This window comes from Stenella coeruleoalba (genome assembly GCF_951394435.1).
Source record: "Stenella coeruleoalba genome assembly, chromosome: 3".
Classification (NCBI taxonomy): domain Eukaryota; kingdom Metazoa; phylum Chordata; class Mammalia; order Artiodactyla; family Delphinidae; genus Stenella; species Stenella coeruleoalba.
In genome coordinates this window covers 54,082,733-54,103,960 of record NC_137148.1, presented here as the reverse complement: position 1 = coordinate 54,103,960, position 21,228 = coordinate 54,082,733, and the positions used below count along the sequence as shown (strand labels likewise).

The 21,228-nt window shown below is 42.4% G+C and overlaps 1 protein-coding gene across 20 annotated transcripts in view; it reads right to left on the bottom strand.

Moving 5' to 3' along the window:
- PIK3R1 (phosphoinositide-3-kinase regulatory subunit 1) overlaps window positions 1-21,228 on the bottom strand; it is a 959,753-nt gene that overhangs the window by 209,197 nt on the left and 729,328 nt on the right. The window contains exon 13 of one of the 20 annotated variants that reach the window (XM_079916423.1): window positions 20,286-20,394. The exons of the other annotated variants lie outside the window; for them this stretch is intronic. The gene's annotated coding sequence lies outside the window, so the exon portion shown is untranslated. The remainder of the gene's footprint in view (window positions 1-20,285; window positions 20,395-21,228) is intronic. 20 annotated transcript variants of the gene reach the window in all.

Below are 21,228 nucleotides of genomic sequence, written 5' to 3'. Positions count from 1 at the left end.
TTCCAAGTCTTGGAACACACTAAGAGCCACTTCTGGCATCCACTGTTTTTAATGAAGTTAATTGGCTTCTGACCAAAAATAGGGGGTTAAGGTATGTGGGAATAGGAAAGAACTAAAATAAAGGAAAGTCGAAGAGTTTCCAGACGCTAAAAAATGTTTTTTGTTGCTCTTGTTATTAAGCTTAGAAATAATCGTTTTATCCCTTTGTGCTTAACCCATTGTCTTTTTTTGTTCTGGTTTTCTGGTACATTTCTCAGCGAAATAACTGCAATTGAAAGGTGAACGTTTGCTCTGCAGACTTTCTTTACCAGTCCGCCACCCTGGCACTGCCTAGCAGAGCCAAGTAGGAAAAGATCCATTGAACTTTAGGGACAGATGAAGTTGCACCATTATCCAGTCCAGTCTACCACCTAACAAGGAGATTTCCTCCACTAATCCTTGGCAGGTGGTCCTCCAGATTCCCTACCTTCCAAGACCTCACATTTGGACAGTTATTACCATTAGAATGCTATCCTGGATTTTATTCCTCATAGTTTTATCCTCTGAAACTAGATAGGACTAGTTTAGTTAGTTTTTTCATATCATAAATAGTTCGTGAGGAAAAAATAATCATACCTCCCTCCCAGCCAGAACAACTAACAAGTTTTGTCTCGGTTGCCAACTCCAGTAGATTGGATTGTGGCTGCCTGGAGGGCTACGAGCTGGGCAAATGCAGCAGGAAAGAGAATCATGATTGATTAATAATGTCTGCCATGGACAAAGGAGGTGAGAGTGGTTGCACAGGTAGTGCATGTTTTCAGACTTTGTCCTTAAGTGTAATGGAATCATTGGGCACCCTTGATTCCCTCAGCTGTTTTTCATATATCATGGTTAGAGCCTTCACTCTCCTGGCTGACTTTCTCTGAACAATATTCCTGTTAAAAAATAACTCCCAGGGCTTCCCTGGTGGCGCAGTGGTTGAGAGTCTGCCTGCCGATGCAGGGGACACGGGTTCGTGCCGCGGTCCGGGAAGCTCCCACATGCCGCGGAGCGGCTGGGCCCGTGAGCCATGGCCGCTGAGCCTGCGCGTCCGGAGCCTGTGCTCCACAACGGGAGAGGCCACAACAGTGAGAGGCCCGCGTACCAAAAAAAAAAAAACCTCCCAAAGGTGAACATAATACTCCTCCCAATGTGGTCTCGTTAGATCAGAAAACAATGGGACTATGATCTCCATTAAAACACATTACCATCAGTGCAGTCAACACTGGGTCTCTTTGTGTGACTCATACGGAGGATGTGGCCTACTATCACCTCTAGGTCATTTTCACATAGCAGTCAACAATGCAGTGTAATCTGAGGGGTACCACAAGTCCCCAACCACCCCAAAATATCTCTCCATTAGATGGTCTGGTGCTATAGTCTCAGTCTATGTGGTCTGACATCCCTCCATTAGAGGTCCTTCTTTGGGTTAGACAATTGTGGTTGGGAGAGTGAGTCGAGCCTGGGCTGCTCCTTTTAGGAATCATTTACACATTGGTGTAAATGTAAAAGCAGAATGGCTTTTTCATTGATTCAATGAATATTCATTGATTGCCTGCCACGTGGTAGGCATTGTCTTAGGCTCTGGGGATGAGGCGATGAACAAAAGAAACAAAACTTCCTGTCCTAATGGAGCTTGCACAATAATGTGGGCAGACAGGCATTATAACCAATAAAAATTGTTATAACAATATAATAAAAATAATAAAAATAGATGGTAGGAGAAGAGGGGGAAGATGGCGGAAGAGTAAGACGTGGAGATCACCTTCCTCCCCACAGATACATCAGAAATACATCTACATGTGGAACAACTCCTACAGAACACCTACTGAACGCTGGCAGAAGACCTCAGACCTCCCAAAAGGCAAGAAACTCCCCACGTACCTGGGTAGGGCAAAAGAAAAGAGAATAAACAGAGACAAAAGAATAGGGATGGGACCTGCACCAGTGGGAGGGAGCCGTGAAGGAGGAAAGGTCTCCACACACTAGGAAGCCCCTTCGCGGGCGGAGACTGCGGGTGGAGGAGGGGTGGAAGCTTCAGAGCTGCAGAGCAGAGCACAGCAACAGGGGTGCGGAGGGCAAAGCGGAGAGATTCCCGCACAGAGGATCGGTGCCGACCAGCACTCACCAGCCCGAGAGGCTTGTCGGCTCACCCGCCGGGGCAGGCGGGGCTGGGAGCTGAGGCTCAGGCTTTGGTCGGAGCGCAGGGAGAGGACTGGGGTTGGCGACGTGATCACAGCCTGCAGGGGGTTAGTGCACCACGGCTAGCCGGGAGGGAGTCCGGGGAAATGTCTGGACCTGCCGAAGAGGCAAGAGACTTTTTCTTCCCTCTTTGTTTCCTGGTGCTCGACGAGAGGGGATTAAGAGCGCTGCTTAAAGGAGTTCCAGAGACGGGCGCGAGCCACTGCTAAAAGCGTGGACCCCAGAGACGGGCATGAGACGCTAAGGGTACTGCTGCCGCCACCAAGAAGCCTGTGTGCGAGCACAGGTCACTATCCACACCTCCCTTCCGGGGAGCCTGTGCAGACCACCACTGCCAGGGTCCCAGGATCCAGGGACAACTTCCCCGGGAGAACGCACAGCGCGCCTCAGGCTGGTGCAGTGTCATGCTGGCCTCTGTTGCCGCAGGATCGCCCCGCACTCTGTAACCCTCCCTCCCTCCGGCCTGAGTGAGCCAGAGCCCCTGAATCAGCTGCTCCTTTAACCCCGTCCTGTCTGAGTGAAGAACAGACGCACTTGGTGACCTACACGCAGAGGCGGGGCCAAATCCAAAGCTGAGCCCGGGGAGCTGTGAACAAAGAAGAGAAAGGGAAATCTCTCCCAGCAGCCTCAGGAGCAGCGGATTAAACCTCCACAATCAACTTGATGTACCCTGCATCTGTGGAATACCTGAATAGACAACGAATCATCCCAAATTGACGGGGTGGACTTTCAGAGCAAGATTTATTATTTTTTCCCCTTTTCCTCTTTTTGTGAGTGTGTATGTGTATGCTTCTGTGTGAGATTTTCTCTGTATAGCTTTGCTTTCACCATTTGTCCTAGGGTTCTATACGTCGTTTTTTTTTTTGTTTGTTTTGTTTTTTTACTTAAAAACATTTTTTTCTTAATAATTATTTTTTATTTTAATAACTTTATTTTACTTTATCTTACTTTATTTTACTTTCTTTTATCCTCTTTCTTTCTGCTTTTTCTCCCTTTTATTCTGAGCCATGTGGATGAAAGGCTCTTGGTGCTGCAGCCTGGAGTCAGTGCTGTGCCTCTGAGGTGGGAAACCGAACTTTAGGACACTGGTCCACAACAGACCCCCAAGCTCCACGTAATATCAAACGGCAAAATTCTCCCTGAGATCTCCACCTCAACACCAACACCCAGCTTCACTTAACGACCAGCAAGTTACAGTGCTGGACACCCTATGTGAAACAACTAGCAAGACAGGAACACAACCCCACCCATTAGCAGAGAGGCTGCCTAAAATCATAATAAGTCCAGACACCCAAAAACACACAACCAGACGTGGACCTGCCCACCAGAAAGACAAGATCCAGCCTCATCCACCAGAACACAGGCACTAGTCCCCTCCACCAGGAAGCCTACACAACCCACTGAACCAACTTTCCCCACTGGGGACAGACACCAAAAACAACGGGAACTACGAACCTGCAGACTGCAAAAAGGAGACCCCAAACACAGTAAGATAAGCAAAATGAGAAGACAGAAAAACACACAGCAGATGAAGGAGCAAGATAAAAACCCACCAGACCTAACAAATGAAGAGGAAATAGGCAGTCTACTTGAAAAAGAATTCAGCATAATGATAGTAAAGATGATCCAAAATCTTGGAAATAGAATAGACAAAATGCAAGAAACATTTAACAAGGACCTAGAAGAACTAAAGATGAAACAAGCAATGATGAATAACACAATAAATGAAATTAACAATACTCTAGAAGGGATCAATAGCAGAATAACTGAAGCAGAAGAACGGATAAGTGACCTGGAAGATAAAATAGCAGAAATAACTACTGCAGAGCAGAATAAAGAAAAAAGAATGAAAAGAACCGAGGACAGTCTCAGAGACCTCTGGGACAACATTAAACGCACCAACATTCGAATTATAGGGTTCCAAAAGAAGAAGAGAAAAAGAAAGGGACTGAGAAAATATTTAAAGAGATTATAGTTGAAAACTTCCCTAATATGGGAAAGGAAATAGTTAATCAAGTCCAGGAAGCACAGAGAGTCCCATACAGGATAAAACCAAGGAGAAACACGCCAAGACACATATTAATCAAACTGTCAAAAATTAAATACAAAGAAAACATATTAAAAGCAGCTAGGGAAAAACAACAAATAACACACAAGGGAATCCTCATAAGGTTAACAGCTGACCTTTCTGCAGAAACTCTGGTAGCCAGAAGGGACTGGCAGGACATATTTAAAGTGATGAAGGAGAAAATCCTACAACCAAGATTACTCTACACAGCAAGGATCTCATTCAGATTTGATGGAGAAATTAAAACCTTTACGGAGAAGCAAAAGCTGAGAGGCTTCAGCACCACCAAACCAGCTTTACAACAAATGCTAAAGGATTTCCTCTAGGCAAGAAACACAAAAGAAGGAAAAGACCTACAATAACAGACCCAAAACAATTAAGAAAATGGGAATAGGAATATACATATCAGTAATTACCTTAAATGTAAATGGATTAAATGCTCCCACCAAAAGACACAGACTGGCTGAATGGATACAAAAACAAGACCCATATATATGCTGTCTACAAGAGACCCACTTCAGACCTAGAGACACATAGAGACTGAAAGTAAGGGGATGGAAAAGATATTCCATGCAAATGGAAACCAAAAGAAAGCTGGAGTAGCAATTCTCATATCAGACAAAATAGACTTTAAAATAAAGACTATTAGAAGACACAAAGAAGGACACTACATAATGATCAAGGGATCAATCCAAGAAGAAGACATAACAATTGTAAATATTTATGCACCCAACATTGGAGCACCTCAATACATAAGGCAAATACTAACAGCCATAAAAGGGGAAATCGACAGTAACACATTCATAGTAGGGGACTTTAACACCCCACTTTCACCAATGGACAGATCATCCAAAATGAAAATAAATAAGGAAACACAAGATTTAAATGATACATTAAACAAGATGGACTTAAATGATCTTTATAGGTCATTCCATCCAAAAACAACAGAATACACATTGTTCTCAACTGCTCATGGAACATTCTCCAGGATAGATCATATCTTGGGTCACAAACCAAGCCTTGGTAAATTTAAGAAAATTGAAATTGTATCAAGTATCTTTTCCGACCACAATGCTATGAGACTAGATATCAATTACAGGAAAAGATCTGTAAAAAATACAAACACATGGAGGCTAAACGATACACTACTTAGTAACGAACTGATCACTGAAGAAATCAAAGAGGAAATAAAAAAATACCTAGAAACAAATGACAATGGAGACAGGACAACCCGAAACCTATGGGATGCCCCAAAAGCAGTTCTAAGAGGGAAGTTTATAGCAATAGAATCGTACCTTAAGAAACAGGAAACATCTCGAATAAAGAACCTAACCTTGCACCTAAAGCAATTAGAGAAAGAAGAATAAAAAAACCCCAAAGTTAGAAGAAGGAAAGAAATCATAAAGATCAGATCAGAAATAAATGAAAAAGAAATGAAGGAAACGATAGCAAAGATCAATAAAAAAGCTGGTTCTTTGAGAAGATAAACAAAATTGATAAACCATTAGCCAGACTCATCAAGAAAAAAAGGCAGAAGACTCACATCAATAGAATTAGAAATGAAAAAGGAGAAGTAACAACTGACACTGCAGAAATACAAAAGATCATGAGAGATTACTACAAGCAACTCTATGCCAATACAATGGACAACCTGGAAGAAATGGACAAATTCTTAGAAATGCACAACCTGCCAAGACTGAATCAGGAAGAAATAGAAAATATGAACAGACCAATCACAAGCACTGAAATTGAAACTGTGATTAAAAATCTTCGAACAAACAAAAGCTTCCAACAAACAAAAGATGGTTTCCAACAAACAAAAGCTTCCAACAAACAAAAGATGGTTTCACAGGCGAATTCTATCAAACATTTAGAGAAGAGCTAACACCTATCCTTCTCAAACTCTTCCAAAATATAGCAGAGGGAAGAACACTCCCAAACTCATTCTACGAGGCCACCATCACCCTGATACCAAAACCAGACAAGGATGTCACAAAGAGAGAAAGCTACAGGCCAATATCACTGATGAACATAGATGCAAAAATCCTCAACAAAATACTAGCAAACAGAATCCAACAGCACATTAAGAGGATCATACACCATGATCAAGTGGGGTTTATTCCAGGAATGCAAGGATTCTTCAATATATGCAAATCTATCAATGTGATACACCATATTAACAAATTGAAGGAGAAAAACCATATGGTCATCTCAATAGATGCAGAGAAAGCTTTCGACAAAATTCAACACCCATTTATGATAAAAACCCTGCAGAAAGTAGGCATAGAGGGAACTTTCCTCAACATAATAAAGGCCATGTATGACAAACCCACAGCCAACATCGTCCTCAATGGTGAAAAACTGAAAGCATTTCCACTAAGATCAGGAACAAGACAAGGTTGCCCACTCTCACCACTCTTATTCAACGTAGTTTTGGAAGTTTTAGCCACAGCAATCAGAGAAGAAAAGGAAATAAAAGGAATCCAAATCAGAAAAGAAGAAGTAAAGCTGTCACTGTTTGCAGATGACATGATACTATACATAGAGAATCCTAAAGATGCTACCAGAAAACTACTAGAGCTAATCAATGAATTTGGTAAAGTAGCAGGATACAAAATTAATGCACAGTAATCTCTGGCATTCCTATACACTGATGATGAAAAATCTGAAAGTGAAATCAAGAAAACACTCCCATTTACCATTGCAACAAAAAGAATAAAATATTTAGGAATAAACCTACCTAAGGAGACAAAAGACCTATATGCAGAAAGTTATAAGACACTGACGAAAGAAATTAAAGATGATACCAATAGATGGAGACTTATACCATGTTCTTGGATCGGAAGAAGCAACATTGTGAAAATGACTCTACTACCCAAAGCAATCTACAGATTCAATGCAATCCCTATCAAACTACTACCGGCATTTTTCACAGAACTAGAACAAAAAATTTCACAATTTGTATGGAAACACAAAAGACGCTGAATAGCCAAAACAATCTTGAGAAAGAAAAACGGAGCTGGAGGAACAGATTCCCTGACTTCAGACTATACTACAAAGCTACAGTAATCAAGACAGTATGGTTCTGGCACAAAAACAGAAATATAGATTAATGGAACAGGATAGAAAACCCAGAGATAAGCCCACACACATATGGTCATCATACCTTTGATAAAGGAGGCAGGAATGTACAGTGGAGAAAGGACAGCCTCTTCACTAAGTGGTGCTGGGAAAACTGGACAGGTACATGTAAAAGTATGAGATTAGAACACTCCCTAACACCATACACAAAAATAAGCTCAAAATGGATTAAAGACCTAAATGTAAGGCCAGAAACTATCAAACTCTTAGAGGAAAACATAGGCAGAACACTCTATGACATAAATCACAGCAAGATCCTTTTTGACCCACCTCCTAGAGAAATGGAAATAAAAAGAAACAAATGGGACCTAATGAAACTTCAAATCTTTTGCAGTGCAAATGAAACCATAAACAAGACGAAAAGACAACCCTCAGAATGGGAGAAAATATTTGCAAATGAAGCAACTGACAAAGGATTAATCTCCAAAATTTACAAGCAGCTCATGCAGCTCAATAACAAAAAAAACAAACAACCCAATCCAAAAATGGGCAGAAGACCTAAATAGACATGTCTCCAAAGAAGATATACAGACTGCCAACAAACACATGAAAGAATGCTCAACATCATTAATCATTAGAGAAATGCAAATCAAAACTACAATGAGATATCATTTCACACCAGTCAGAATGGCCATCATCAAAAAATCTAGAAACAATAAATGTTGGAGAGGGTGTGGAGAAAAGGGAACACTCTTGCGCTGCCTGTGGGAACACTCTTGCGCTGCCTGTGGGAATGTGAAATGGTACAGCCACTATGGAGAACAGTATGGAGGTTCCTTAAAAAACTACAAATAGAACTACCATATGACCCAGCAATCCCACTACTGGGCATATACCCTGAGAAAACCATAATTCAAAAAGAGTCAAGTACCAAAATGTTCATTGCATCTCTATTTACAATAGCCAGGAGATGGAAACAACCTAAGTGTCCATCATCGGATGAATGGATAAAGAAGATGTGGCACATATATACAATGGAATATTACTCAGCCATAAAAAGAAATGAAATTGAGTTATTTGTAGTGAGGTGGATGGACCTAGAGTCTGTCATACAGAGTGAAGTAAGTCAGAAAGAGAAAGACAAATACCATATGTTAACACATATATATGGAATCTAAGGGAAAAAAAATGTCATGAAGAACCTAGGGATAAGACAGGAATAAAAACACAGACCTAGTAGAGAATGGACTTGAGGATACAGGGAGGGGGAAGGGTAAGCTGTGACAAAGTCAGAGAGTGGCATGGACATATATACACTACCTAACGTAAAATAGATAGCTAGTGGGAAGCAGCCGCATAGCACAGGGAGATCAGGTCGGTGCTTTGTGACCACCTAGAGGGGTGGGATAGGGAGGGTGGGAGGGAGGGCGACGCAAGAGGGAAGAGATATGGGAACATATGTATATGTATAATTGATTCACTTTGTTATAAAGCAGAAACTAACACACCATTGTAAAGCAATTATACTCCAGTAAAGATGTTAAAAAAAATAGACGGTAATTAATGCTTTGGAGAAAAAATAGAGCAGAGGAGAGGAAGGGGAAGTGGCAGGAGAGGAGATGGTTGTGATTAAAACTCAGAAAAGGCCTCACTTAGAAGATGGAAGGAGATGAGGCAGGAAGCCATGTGGAGATTAGGGGTGGGGTGCGGGGGAAGCACGAAGGCAGCGGCGCAGCAGGTATAAAGTTGTGGGAGCATGCTTAGCAAGACTGAGGAACAATAGGAAGAGCAGAGCAGCTAGAGAAGTGAATGATGGGAAAAATAGTAAGAAATGAGTAGAGAGAGAATGGGGTTAGGTTGCGTAGGCTGTGTAGGCTATTGTAAGGACTCAGGCTTTCATTCTAGGTGAGATGTGAGACCACAGGAAGGTTTTGAGCAGAGGGGTGACATCCCCTGACTTCCTTTTCAAAGGATCCCTCCTCTAGCTGTTGTGCTGAGAATAGACTCCAGGCGGGCAAGGACAGAAGCAGGACAATTCATTAGAAGGTTCTTAATCTAATCCAGCAGAGAGATTTTGGTGGCTTGGACCAGGATGGTAATTAAGGAGGTGGTAAAAAAAATGGTCTAAATCTGGATATATTTTGAAAAATAGAGTCTAAAGAATATGTGGATGTTCAGATATAGGGTATGAGAGAAAGAAAGCAATCAAGGATGACACTGAGGCTTTTGAGTCTGAACATCTGGAAGAGCGGAGTTGCCCTTATTGATGTGGGGAAGACAGAAACCAGCAGAAATGTGCGGGAAAATCTGGAGTTTTAGACATCTGAGTGAAATTACCAAGTAGGCAGTAGAAGCTATTAGTCTGGAGTTCAGGAGAGCAATCTAGTCTGGAGACATATAAATTCTTCAGCATATAAATAGCCATTAAAGCCCTGAGGCTGGGTGAGATCAAGGGAGTGAGTACAGGTAAGATGGGAAGACAAAGGACTGAGTCCTAACTACAAGGTCAGATTAATGAGGAGAGGAGCAAAAGTGTCCAAAAAGTGACCAGTGAATAGAAAGGAAGTCATGACAGGGTGGTGTTCTGGAAGTCCAGAGAAGAAAGTGTATCCAGGGAGAGGGAACAGTCCTCGGTGTCAAATACTCCTGATGGGCTAAACAAATTGAGGGCTGGAAATAACTACTAGATTTAGGAACTTGGACGTCGCTGGTGACCTTGATAAGAGCAGTTTCCGTGAAATGGTTGAGACAAAAGCCTGATTGGAATAGACTCAGGGAGAATGAAAGGAAAGAAGCTGGAAATGGCACACATGGACAAAACTTTCAATGAGCTTTTTTCTGTGAAAAGAGCATAGAAATAGCAAATGGAACTGTAGCTAGAGGGGGAAGTGAGGTCAAAAATTATTATTTTTAAGACGAGAAAATTATAGCCCTTTTTTCCCTGGATGGAAATGATCTGGTAGTGAGGGCTTTTCAGTTTAACTATTTATCTTCAGAATCTTGAGACCCAGGACAATATTTTTGACAGGAGGAAGAAAGTCTGATTCTTGGAATATTCTACCAAGTGGGCAGGCTGTGATGGAGAAAGCAGCCTTTGGGAAGCTGGGTTCACAGGATGTCAGCATGAGCCTACTGGTGTGGACAGGATTGTGTATGGCAGGAATTGGGGGTGGATCCCAAACACAACTCTCCCTACTTCATCATGATGCGAGATCCTCAGTAAGAGCACAGCGATCAGGTGAAAGTCCACCCTAACAGGTCTTATATTGAATTTGTGTTTCCACTCATTTCTGGTTGTCGTTGCTTTTTCAGCTAGTCAATCAAAATGTATTTGTTAAATATCTCCTAACCTCAATCTAATTCCCCCCACTTGTCCAATTCACCGTTGTGTCTAAGTCTCCTAAGACACACGACAAAAGGTGGTTTTCCAGTTTAAAAGTTCTCTTTATTCCTGCTGGTGTTTGTTTCTTCCCCAATTCCTCATCTGCTTTTATTTCTTCTTTCAAGTGTAAGTCTCAGTGGGACCTAAACAGTTATCACCTCATCATCCTCCCTGCTATATATATGTCACCTGAAACCCATCTAGTTATACAGAGTTGGGATGCCTCGTAAACAGGTGGCTCCCTGTGGGACAAGAGAGCATATTACTTCCTTCCATCCATCCATCCATCCATCCAATTAATATTTATCTAGCACCTACTCTGTGCCAAGCATTGTTTCTGGCACTTGGGGATTCAATAGGGAACAAGACAGACATGGGTCCTTTCCTTAGAAGTCTTCTAGTATAGGAAACAGATAATAAGTAAAACTGAAATCCAAATTACTGTGATAAATGCAATGAGGAAAATGCACAAGATGTTGTGACGTAACATAGCACACAAAGGAAGGAGAGTATTTTCTTTAGATGGGGTGGTCAGGGAAGGCTTCTGCCTTCATAATCCTTTCACTATCCCTCACCAGAAGTTACACCCTTTTCCTGGGGAGATGGGTGGGAATGAAACTCCATATGGTGTCCATTGTATTATTTGCCCCTAGATGCTCCAGAGCCTGCCTGTGAGGTGAGAGTGAGACCCGGATATACAACTGTATTCCTCTAGTCTGAGGCAAGATTATGATACTTTAGCAAGAGTCTTAATCTAATAGGAATGGATATTGGCTGGTGGGGTGCATTCCTCTAACGACTGGGGCAATCTGGCAACTCCTGGGATTCTTCCCGGTCTCCCTGGTCCAGGAGCTCCGCCCTGAGACTGGGGAATAAAAGAGCACTGGGCTGGGGGTCAGGGCACCAGGGTGGTTCAGAATTAGTGGAAAAAGGGAACAGTAGTTGGATATTTAGAAATCACTATTCATTATGAACACTGAGAATCGAATCAGAAGGATTTTAAGTCAGAGAGGACTGTGAGGTAGCATAACCTGATGATGACCTGTCAAAGTGGACATTAACACACCTGCCTCCCTACCCACCCCACAAAGTCACGTGAAAGGGAGACCAACTTGCCCGACCAATACCAGCCTTCAGAATTCATTATCCATCACATTAAGTGATACTGAGGGGAAAATCACAGTGGCACGACGGATAACCACATGTCAATCAAAATAAACACCAGGGCGGAAGACTGTTTGGAAATTCAGATACGGAACAACGGAAGACATTCGTTGCAGACGGAACAAGAGCCGCATGACTCTTTCGTGAAGGGCAAGTCTAAGGAAAGAATATTTTTGAGAAAGAGCCTCTTCTAATTAATGTGACACCTGCCAGGCAGGGCCCGCATGGGTAGGGAGGTAGAGAAGGACCTGCTATTTTTCAGCACTTTGTACTTTTCAGCATTTTTAGTAAGTACTTCTGAATGGAGTGGGGCAAGGATTGCCGGAGGGTCTCTAATTTAAAGAGTTAATTTGGGTTCATGCTGAGAAGTGTTCTCGGCTAACTTTTATCTCAGTCCTCTGCCTTGAGTGCCACCTCCTGCAGCCAGGGCTTTTCCCAGGCCAGCTGGGTTAGGGAACACTGAAGGCAGTGCATTTTTAAAGTTGACAGTTTAGTTCAACTCACCCTAATCTAATCAGGGGCTCACAGTGGGTAAAATTACCCCTTCCTGCGATGTGGAGCTTAAATCTCTCCACTCGATTTCTACTCGGTTCCTTATTTCATGTAACTCAGGTTGTGTTAGTCTTTCTAATGGTCCTAAACCTTAATTGCTCCCATCTGTTCAATATTACATGGTAATTTGGTAGTGAAAGAGTACTAGGCTAGGAGCCAGTTTGGTTCCAGTCTTGGCTTTGTCACTAATTAGCTGTGTGACTCCAACAAGTTCATTCATCTCCGTCTTGGTTTACAGCCTCCTCTCAGCCCAGCTTTCTCTCCTCTGCTTTGACCTCTGCAAACATGTAGGGAAAAGAGGCAGCTCTAGGGAAGTGCTTTGAGACTTCACACCTAAGGCAGTGAAGGTGGAGATGAGGGGGGAAAAAGGAAGACACCCTCATCTTCTGACCCAGATATACAAACCCTCCTGTATCTGGATCCAGCCGCTTCTTTCCTCCTGATATAATGGAGGGTGCCTCTGTCTCCTAGCAAAGCCCAGATCCTGCATCTGGGCTATGAATCCATCCCCCTTCCCCTCTCAAGGGTTCTTCCATGTTATCTCCTCTCCTGCTATCAGCTCTCTTCTCTTGGATCAGTCCCGAAGTCTACAAATATGCGCCTGTATCTCCCCAGATTCTTCTCTTGTCCCATATGCCCCTCTAGCTGCTGCCCCATTTCTCAGCTTCCCATCACAGTCTGATTTCTTTGAAGACTTGTCTCGGCAAAGCCTTCAGACACCAGTGTGGCTCCTGCCCTGCCCTTTCATCCCCTTTCTCGTTCTCCCCATATGCTTACTTTGCAACCTAATGTTATATACATAGTCATGATATTAGATGTGCTTCTATTACATATTATGCCGAAAAATGCTCCACTTTTGAGTACAGTAGTGTAATTTGCATATATTTTTTCTTGTATGATTTTTTTGTATGTCCCGGAATAATTACTTTAAAAAAATTCTCAGTTTTCTATGTCCCATTATTATGTTCATCCCTATGACCCAATGGCATTGTAAACCACCCTCTTAATATTTCCCATACTTTGCAGCCATTCCATTTTTCTCCCGCTGGAGACGTTCCTCTGGGAACCCTCCATGCTTCTGCTCTCATCTGAACCTGTTGTTCTCTAGGCCTGCTACTCAGCTGTCATCTGGGGACTTCCCTTGATTGTCACTTGAAGATATAAATGAGGTCAAGAAATTTTATCTGGCAGCCGTTGGTGGGACATATTGGAGTCAGGAGAGATGAAAGTGAAAAGAAAAATTTAGAGGACTTTGGGGTGACCTCAGGCTTGAGGTAATTACAACTTCAAATGCACGCTTCTGAGTGAGTCCTAGGTTCTTTTCAGGTTTAGTGATAGTATGTCCAGAAAATTATTATTATTATCATTATTATTCCTGTAGCAGTCAGGGTTCAGTCATGCAAGCAGGTTGACTGTGAGTGTAATGGGATAGGAGATTTACTTTGTAACCAGATTTTACACAATTGTGGGAAGTGAGGGGAAGTGGAAGACCAGAGGATTCACCCGCTAGTCAGACTAGAAGCCAAGCATGTCCAGCTACTGAAGTGGGGTCAGGAGGAGGATGGGAAAGTCTGGGTCCTCAGCCTCATGCCTAGTGATGGGTCAGGGCCACTGTCAGTCACTAGGGTCAGCAATCTGGAAGAAGGGCTGGGGAGCAGAGGAGAGCCAGGGTAAGCTGGATCTTGCTGGCATCTCTGCATCCATCTGTCACTTCTTCTAACTGTCATGGTGTCCAGAGAGCAGTGGCTACTGTTTTTCTTCTGTAGAAGTACCTCTTTTGGTCAACTCTAGCCAGGGATCACTTGGATAAGGGAAACCCAGTTCCAACTTAACCAAATGGACAACTGGTTGTTATGGACTGAATTGTGTATCCGTCTCCCTTGCCACCTCCCAGATGCATATGTTGAAGTCCTAACCCTCAGAACCTCAGAATGTGACTGCATTTGGAGACAGGGTCTTCAAAAAAGAATGAAGTTAAATGAGGTCATTATGGTGGGTTCAAGCCAATACGACTGGTGTTCTCATAAGAAGAGGAGATCAGGACACAAACACAGCAGAAAGACCATGTGAAGACACAGAGAGGAAAAGACAAGTATCTACAGCAAAGGAGAGGGGCCTCAGCAGAAATCAACCTTGCCAACACTTTGCTCTCAGACTTCCAGCCTCAAGAACTGTGAGAAAATAAATTTCTGTCATTTAATCCACCCAGTCTGTGGTATTGATACTTTGTCATGGTAGCCTTAGCAAACTAATACACTGATCCATACAGCACCATGCCTTACATTTGTATATTGCTTTATACATAGCAAAGCATTTCAACATGGTAAGAATAGCAAGCACTGATCATCACAGCTAACACTTAGAGCTACTATGCGCTAGGCATTGCTCTGAGCACTTTTCATGTATTAATCAATTTAAGCAACACCTCAACCTTATGAGATAGAGTATTATTTTCATTCCCATTTTACAGATGAGGAAAATAAAGCACGGATAATTAAATTTATTTGCTTGAAGTCATACAGCTTGTAAACATTGAAGCCAGGATTCAAATCCTGGCAGTCTATCCCTGTGACCTCATCCTGCCCTTGACTCTGGCCTTCCTGGCACCTGACCTTTCTTTCCACTTACCTGGCGTCACCCTGCTCACACACACGTCTCATGCTCCCTCTTCCCCTTTGAGGGCCATGAATCTAACTTCCCTGTCCTCTTGGTGGATTTCTGCTTTTGTTCACAGGGGAAATCTGCCGGGGAACCCGTGTGCATTTCCCATGGCGCCCACATGGCCACATGCTTCCCCAACCATAGGGCTGTGACCCCAGCTCTGTATTTCCCAGAAAGAAAAGCCTCATTCCCAGAATGGTGGGGTCGTCACGTGATACGGGATTGTTCAGATGACAAACAGAGCCAGGTACTCTACGTTTCTTTCTGGAATGAAAGTTTGATTTCAGGGTCACTTCTCCTTACATGGTCAAAACAGTTCTCCCACCTTAGGTCATGTGATTACCCAGCAGAGTTCAGTCCCCCAAACTGGGAATTCTAGATATGGTCCACCTCACTCCCAGAAATTACATATCTCTGAAACTTTTCTTGATTGTATCAAAATGCACTAAAATCTGTTAAAAACAAAGAGGTGGGTCTATCTGAACATGTCAGTGATCTCTATTTGGTTCCAAAATGGCAGATTAAACTACATTTGGAACAAAGAGGCAGCAGGCAGCCATGGGAAATGCCAAGAGAGCCCATTGAAACAGAGGCCTTGCTTCACATTGTCAGTGAGACTGAGTTATAATTACCCGCACCACTTCCCAGAACAGTTGGTTATGTTCTACGTGGGGCTTCTGAGTAGAATGAAATCCTATTGTTGCATTGAAAATATGCATTTCCTCTGCATGTGAAAAGAATCACCTGATAATTTTCCCACTCATGTAACCCACCCCTTACAGAGAAAACGCTGGGTACCACCAAACACTGTGTAGATTGAAATCATATAGTAATAACAACAACAACAAACGTTTGATGAGCCCTTGGTATGCACCAGTCACTATTCTAAATGCTCTACACGCAGCTCTTTTATTTCTCATAACACTCATGAGGCGGATGCCATTTTTAATCTTCATTTTACTGGTGAGAAAAGTGAGGCCCAGAGAACTTAGAGAGAATCACGGGTCTAGTGAAAAACAGAGCTGGAGTCTGAACCCAGGTCATCTGTCTTCAAAATCATTGCTTATAACTGCCGGGTGTTCCTACTCTGAAGAAGAAAAGGTGAACAGATGAAAAGATGAACATGAATGACTACTTTTTTCCACTGATAACTTTTTTTTTTCTGATTCTAATTCATTTTGTGTGTGGTAGTGACCATCATGGGAAGGAGGGAAGGAGGCGTGTGAAGGCTCGGTAGGCTATGATCAAACAAATCTTTTCCATCTTAAACGTTTCCTCTCTCTGATCTCTAGTTTAGGATAGCTGAGTCCTGACCATTGGGCCTGAGCTACAGGCCTGCTTGCCACAGAGCACTGAACCCAGGACTCTGTTGGCCAGAGAAGCAGGTAATTTGATGGCATGCCAAGTCAGCACAGATGCCCTCACTCCCTTAGTGGGTGTGACCCCCACTCTAAACTGCTGGGCTATCTCTGTCCTTTCTTTTACTGCCCAACTTCTCAAAGACCAGCTGTATCCATTAGGGCTCTTGGTTACAAACCACAGAAGCTAGTTCTGGTGACTTAAAGCAGCAAAGTTACGGATCAAAAGGATACCAGGGGGCTCACAAAGTGGATGGGAAGGCTAGAGAAAAAAAGGAGAAAATAAGCCAGAGTCCACGAGCAGAAAAGCACTCAGGACCGCGCTGCAGGGAGAATGTCGTGAGGAGGCCACCCTGGCCAGGCACCACCAGGATGCTGTGAGCTCTTAAGCGCACCTCTCTCTCAGATAATCTCTAGCTCTTCCTGCATCTTAGGGTCACTCGTCTAACTGCATGACAGTAGGCCATTTGTCTGTGGAAGCTGGAGGGTCAAGATGAGTTGTGGAGACAAGAATATAAAAGCTTGACTGACTCTCGATAAATTCACATAAAATTCCCTGACTTCAAGGGGCTGAAAACAACAATGCCACACCTGGGCATATATCCAGACAAAACTCTAATTGGAAAAGATACATGCACCCCTGCGTTCATAGCAGCTCTATTTACGATAGCCAAGACATGGAAGCAACCTAAATGTCCATTGACAGAGGAATGGATAAAGAAGATGTGATACATATGTACAATGGAATATTACTCAGCCATAAAAAGAATGAAATAATGGCATTTGCAGCAACACGGATGGACCCAGAGATTATCATACTAAGTGAAATGAGTCAGAAAGAGAAAGACAAATACCATATGATATCACTTATACGTGGAATCTAAAATACGACACAAATGAACTTATTTACGAAACAGAAACAGATTCACAGACATAGAGTACAGATTTGTGGTTGCCAAGGGGAGGAGTGGGGGGAGGAGTGGATTGGGTGTTTGGGATTAGCAGATACAAGCTGTTATATATAGAACGGATAAACAACAAGGTCCTACTACTGTACAAAAAACATATCCTATGATAAACCATAATGGAAAAGAACATGAAAAAGAATGCATATATAGGCATGGCTGAATCACTTTGCTGTACAGCAGAAATTGACACAACGTTGTAAATCAACTATACTTCAGTAATAAATGTTTTTTAAAAGCTTTCAGTTTTTCAAAAAAAGGGAGCTGAAAACAAATAACAGGAAGTATGAGAGTGGGCGAGCAGGCCTAGAGAGGTGCGAAACAGAGGAGGAGCTGAGTGTCTTGACTCTTGGTTACTATCCAGAAAGCCTTGCTCTTGTTCTTGGCCCTCGAAGCTGGTGGGGAAGAGGGGACTGAGAAGGATTGCCTACAACAGAAGTTTGTTCTCTGCTCCACCCTTGGCTTCATCATCCCTGCTTCTGCCAGAGACAAAACATGAGTCTGGGAAGGATGCTGATCTAATGAGGGTCTGCTCCACTTTACTCTCTTTTTAATTCTCTTGTGTCTTAATCTCACATGTTATTTTAGCATAAATGACACAAAGAGGAGGGACATTCTCTGACTGGCTTCACACGTATCGATATAACCAGCAAAATGATTTTCTAGCTGATCTTGAAACTCTAAGCCTTTTTAAAATCCTGACATTGATGGGACAGAAATCTTTAAATGCTTTAAAAGTTCAAACCTTTGAAAAGACCTATACAATTTCTATTATTTTTATTTTAAAAAAGGCTGTAAATTAAGAACCTGGATGGGAGGTGATGTTTTATAGAAAAGACGAGAAAAAGACAACTTGACTGTTTTCACTTTGTTTTGAATTTTTGTAACTAACAAGCTATTCTGGCCTTTAGGATACTTCTAAGTTTCATAAGGTTAAAAATACGAAATACATTCTGTTTTGCTCAAGGAAAAATGCATTAATAGTTTTCAGACTCTGAACACCAAATATGACAACTCTCCTTGGGTCAGCTAAACAATATCAATACAGTGAGTATTATGTTTAGTCAAATAATAAAAACTAGAGCAAATCTAGGACAATAATTTAATACAAAGAACAAAGAGGAAAAACCTTGTGCAATGTGAAGGAAGTGTGGTTCAAATGAACAGTTATCCCTTTAATAGTAATTCCCAACTCCATTTGTCTGGAATTATTTTATGGCATAACTTTGGTTAACGTTTCCTTTTTTGTTCTAGACTTTGCTTCAAGAGTCCTTTGGGGATGAAATAAAAATGGAGTTTATACTAGGGAGTGAAGTCTAGACAACATAGAGGCAGCACTGGCTCCATGGTGTGTCACCTCTGCAGTCACACAGGTCTCTGTGCTTGATTGAATGACTTGCTGTTGTTGTCTTGAAATTGCTAATAATGTTGGAAGAAGGTGCACTGCATTTTCATTTTGCAGTGGGCCCTACAAATTATGTAGTTGGTTCTGCAGAAAAGCTGTATCAGTACAGGCTCTGTTGAGATATCATCAGTGCCCCACAACAGGCTAAACCAATGGCTGGCACATTTTCTGTAAAGAACCATGAGGTAAGTATCTTGGGTTTTTCAGTTATACTCAACTCTGCTGTTGTAGCTTGAAAGCAGCTATAGACGGTATGCATGCTAGTGAGTTTTGTAAACTTTGTTACAAAAAGAGGTGGACTGAATTTGGCACATGGGCTGTAGTCTGTCAACCTGGGTGCTTGATCTTAGGCTACCAAGAGATTGTCAAAGGGATAGATAGGTGGGGTGGGCAATATTCTATGACCCTTAGGCATGGAACACTTTCACAATTTTTGCCATAATTGAACTATTCATACTATTGCTTTCCTAATAGTTAATATTCTGCAAAAAGCTTAATGTGTATTACAGCATTTTATAATCCCAACAGCCTCGTGGACTATGGATTATTTTCATCCTCATTTTGCAAAAGAAACCAAGTTTCAGAGGATAAGCAATGTGATCAAGTTACACAGTGAAGACCTGAGATCCAGAGCCTGCAGGGATAGAATGAGCTACATTCCATCATCTGGTGGGCTGGGTGGCAGGCAACAGGCTGCTAGTACTGTTTGGAAATACTGACACATGTGAATGCTTTATTTATTTGATTTTTGAAGTAAATAAAATATTTAAATATTTTTTAAAAATACAAGTGATGGCAGATTCAATATCGTCAGCCTTCTAGTAATATCATCGTAACTCAGCAGCACTGCTTTCTTAATGAGGGGAATTAGAGCTTAGACCCCTCCCTTGTATGTGCCCTCCGGGTACCCATGGCAGGAGCTTGTGCAAGTGTCACCGGGCCCATGCAGCCAGCAGAGAGCCAGATGGGAAGTTCTGCCAAAGGTGTTAGCAGTAGGAGGGTCATGGGACTTGAAGGATCTCTGCCATTCAATCTCTCTATGGGCCTGAAGCTGGGGTCTCAAATGCTGCTATGGTTCCTTTCCAGTAGGCTGATAGGTGTCCCCCAGGCAGACAACTGAGTGACCCTCAAATACATACACTGAGTTCTCAAAATCTACCTCTTTATAAATTCCCACGTCCCAAACAAACCTGAAATACATGATTTCTTGTTATAGACGTGAGATTGCTGATTCAGAAGAATGATGATGAAAGAGAAGGCTAAAATCAGAGAAAATCCTTCTCGGTTCAGAATTTAGTCATCACCATCGGGAGGGGAACAGGCACACATCACTTTCCCGATTCCCACTGGAAATAACCGTGCATTCCCTGGGGCCAGGAAGAAGAGCCTCTGCCTCACAGGTGCCTTTTGTGACTTCTTAGAGAAGTACCTTCCTCAGCTCTGGGAGAATGGCTTGTTTGTTCTGCATGGCAGCTTAGCAGACGTTTTCAGAGCCCTGATACCAGTATGCAAAAGGAAGGTTCTAGATGAGAGGTACGCTGGTGGTATCAAAAGGAAGAGAAAGTTGAACAGCAAGTAGTCTTAAAATTAGGCTAGAAAAAATTCACATTAAAAGATTTTTATGCACTTTTTTCTAGAGCTATTCAACTATCATAAAAAAAGGACACAAACCCCAATTTATTCCCATGAAATCTTGAGCCCAGAAACCATTTATATTATCATTAGAAAATCAGCACTATAAATTCGGCACCTAAGATAGACAGCTAGAATCAGCCCCATGGCCAGGGGGTTACCATGGAAATTATAGTCTGGTTTTTTTTAAAGCAGTGTTTTGTTGAGTCGATAGAACAATGATTCCAGATTTTAAAGAAGTATTTATTTTTCCCACTCAAAGAAAAGCAGGGACACTTAAAAGTAGGTCAGTCAGAGTTCTGTAGGGAAGCTTGATGACAGAAATAGAAATGGAGATATACTGTGACCACATTTCTGAGCAGTTTCAACTCTCTGGACTAAGTGATGTCACGTGTAATCTCAAATGGAGGGACGAGCAAACCAAGCATGCATCTGTTAGTCCATTATCAGGACTCTTGAGAAACTGTGGTAACCAGGCGCAGGGCAGGTGAGTGGCTCTTCCCCACTCATCCATCTCTTTCATCTCTTCACCATCACTTTCTGTTTTTTTTCTCTACCTTGCTTTCCATTTTCCCTCTCCCTTTAGCCAGCAGAGCACGCCATGGACCTCACAGCATCTCCCAAGAGGGAAGGAAAAGAAGCCTAAATGTGTGAAGATGCTCCTGGTGAACAAGTAGAATGACCTGTTTTCTCTGATTTAGTTACGGAGAAGGCCGACTGGAGAACAGTTTGGCTTTAAG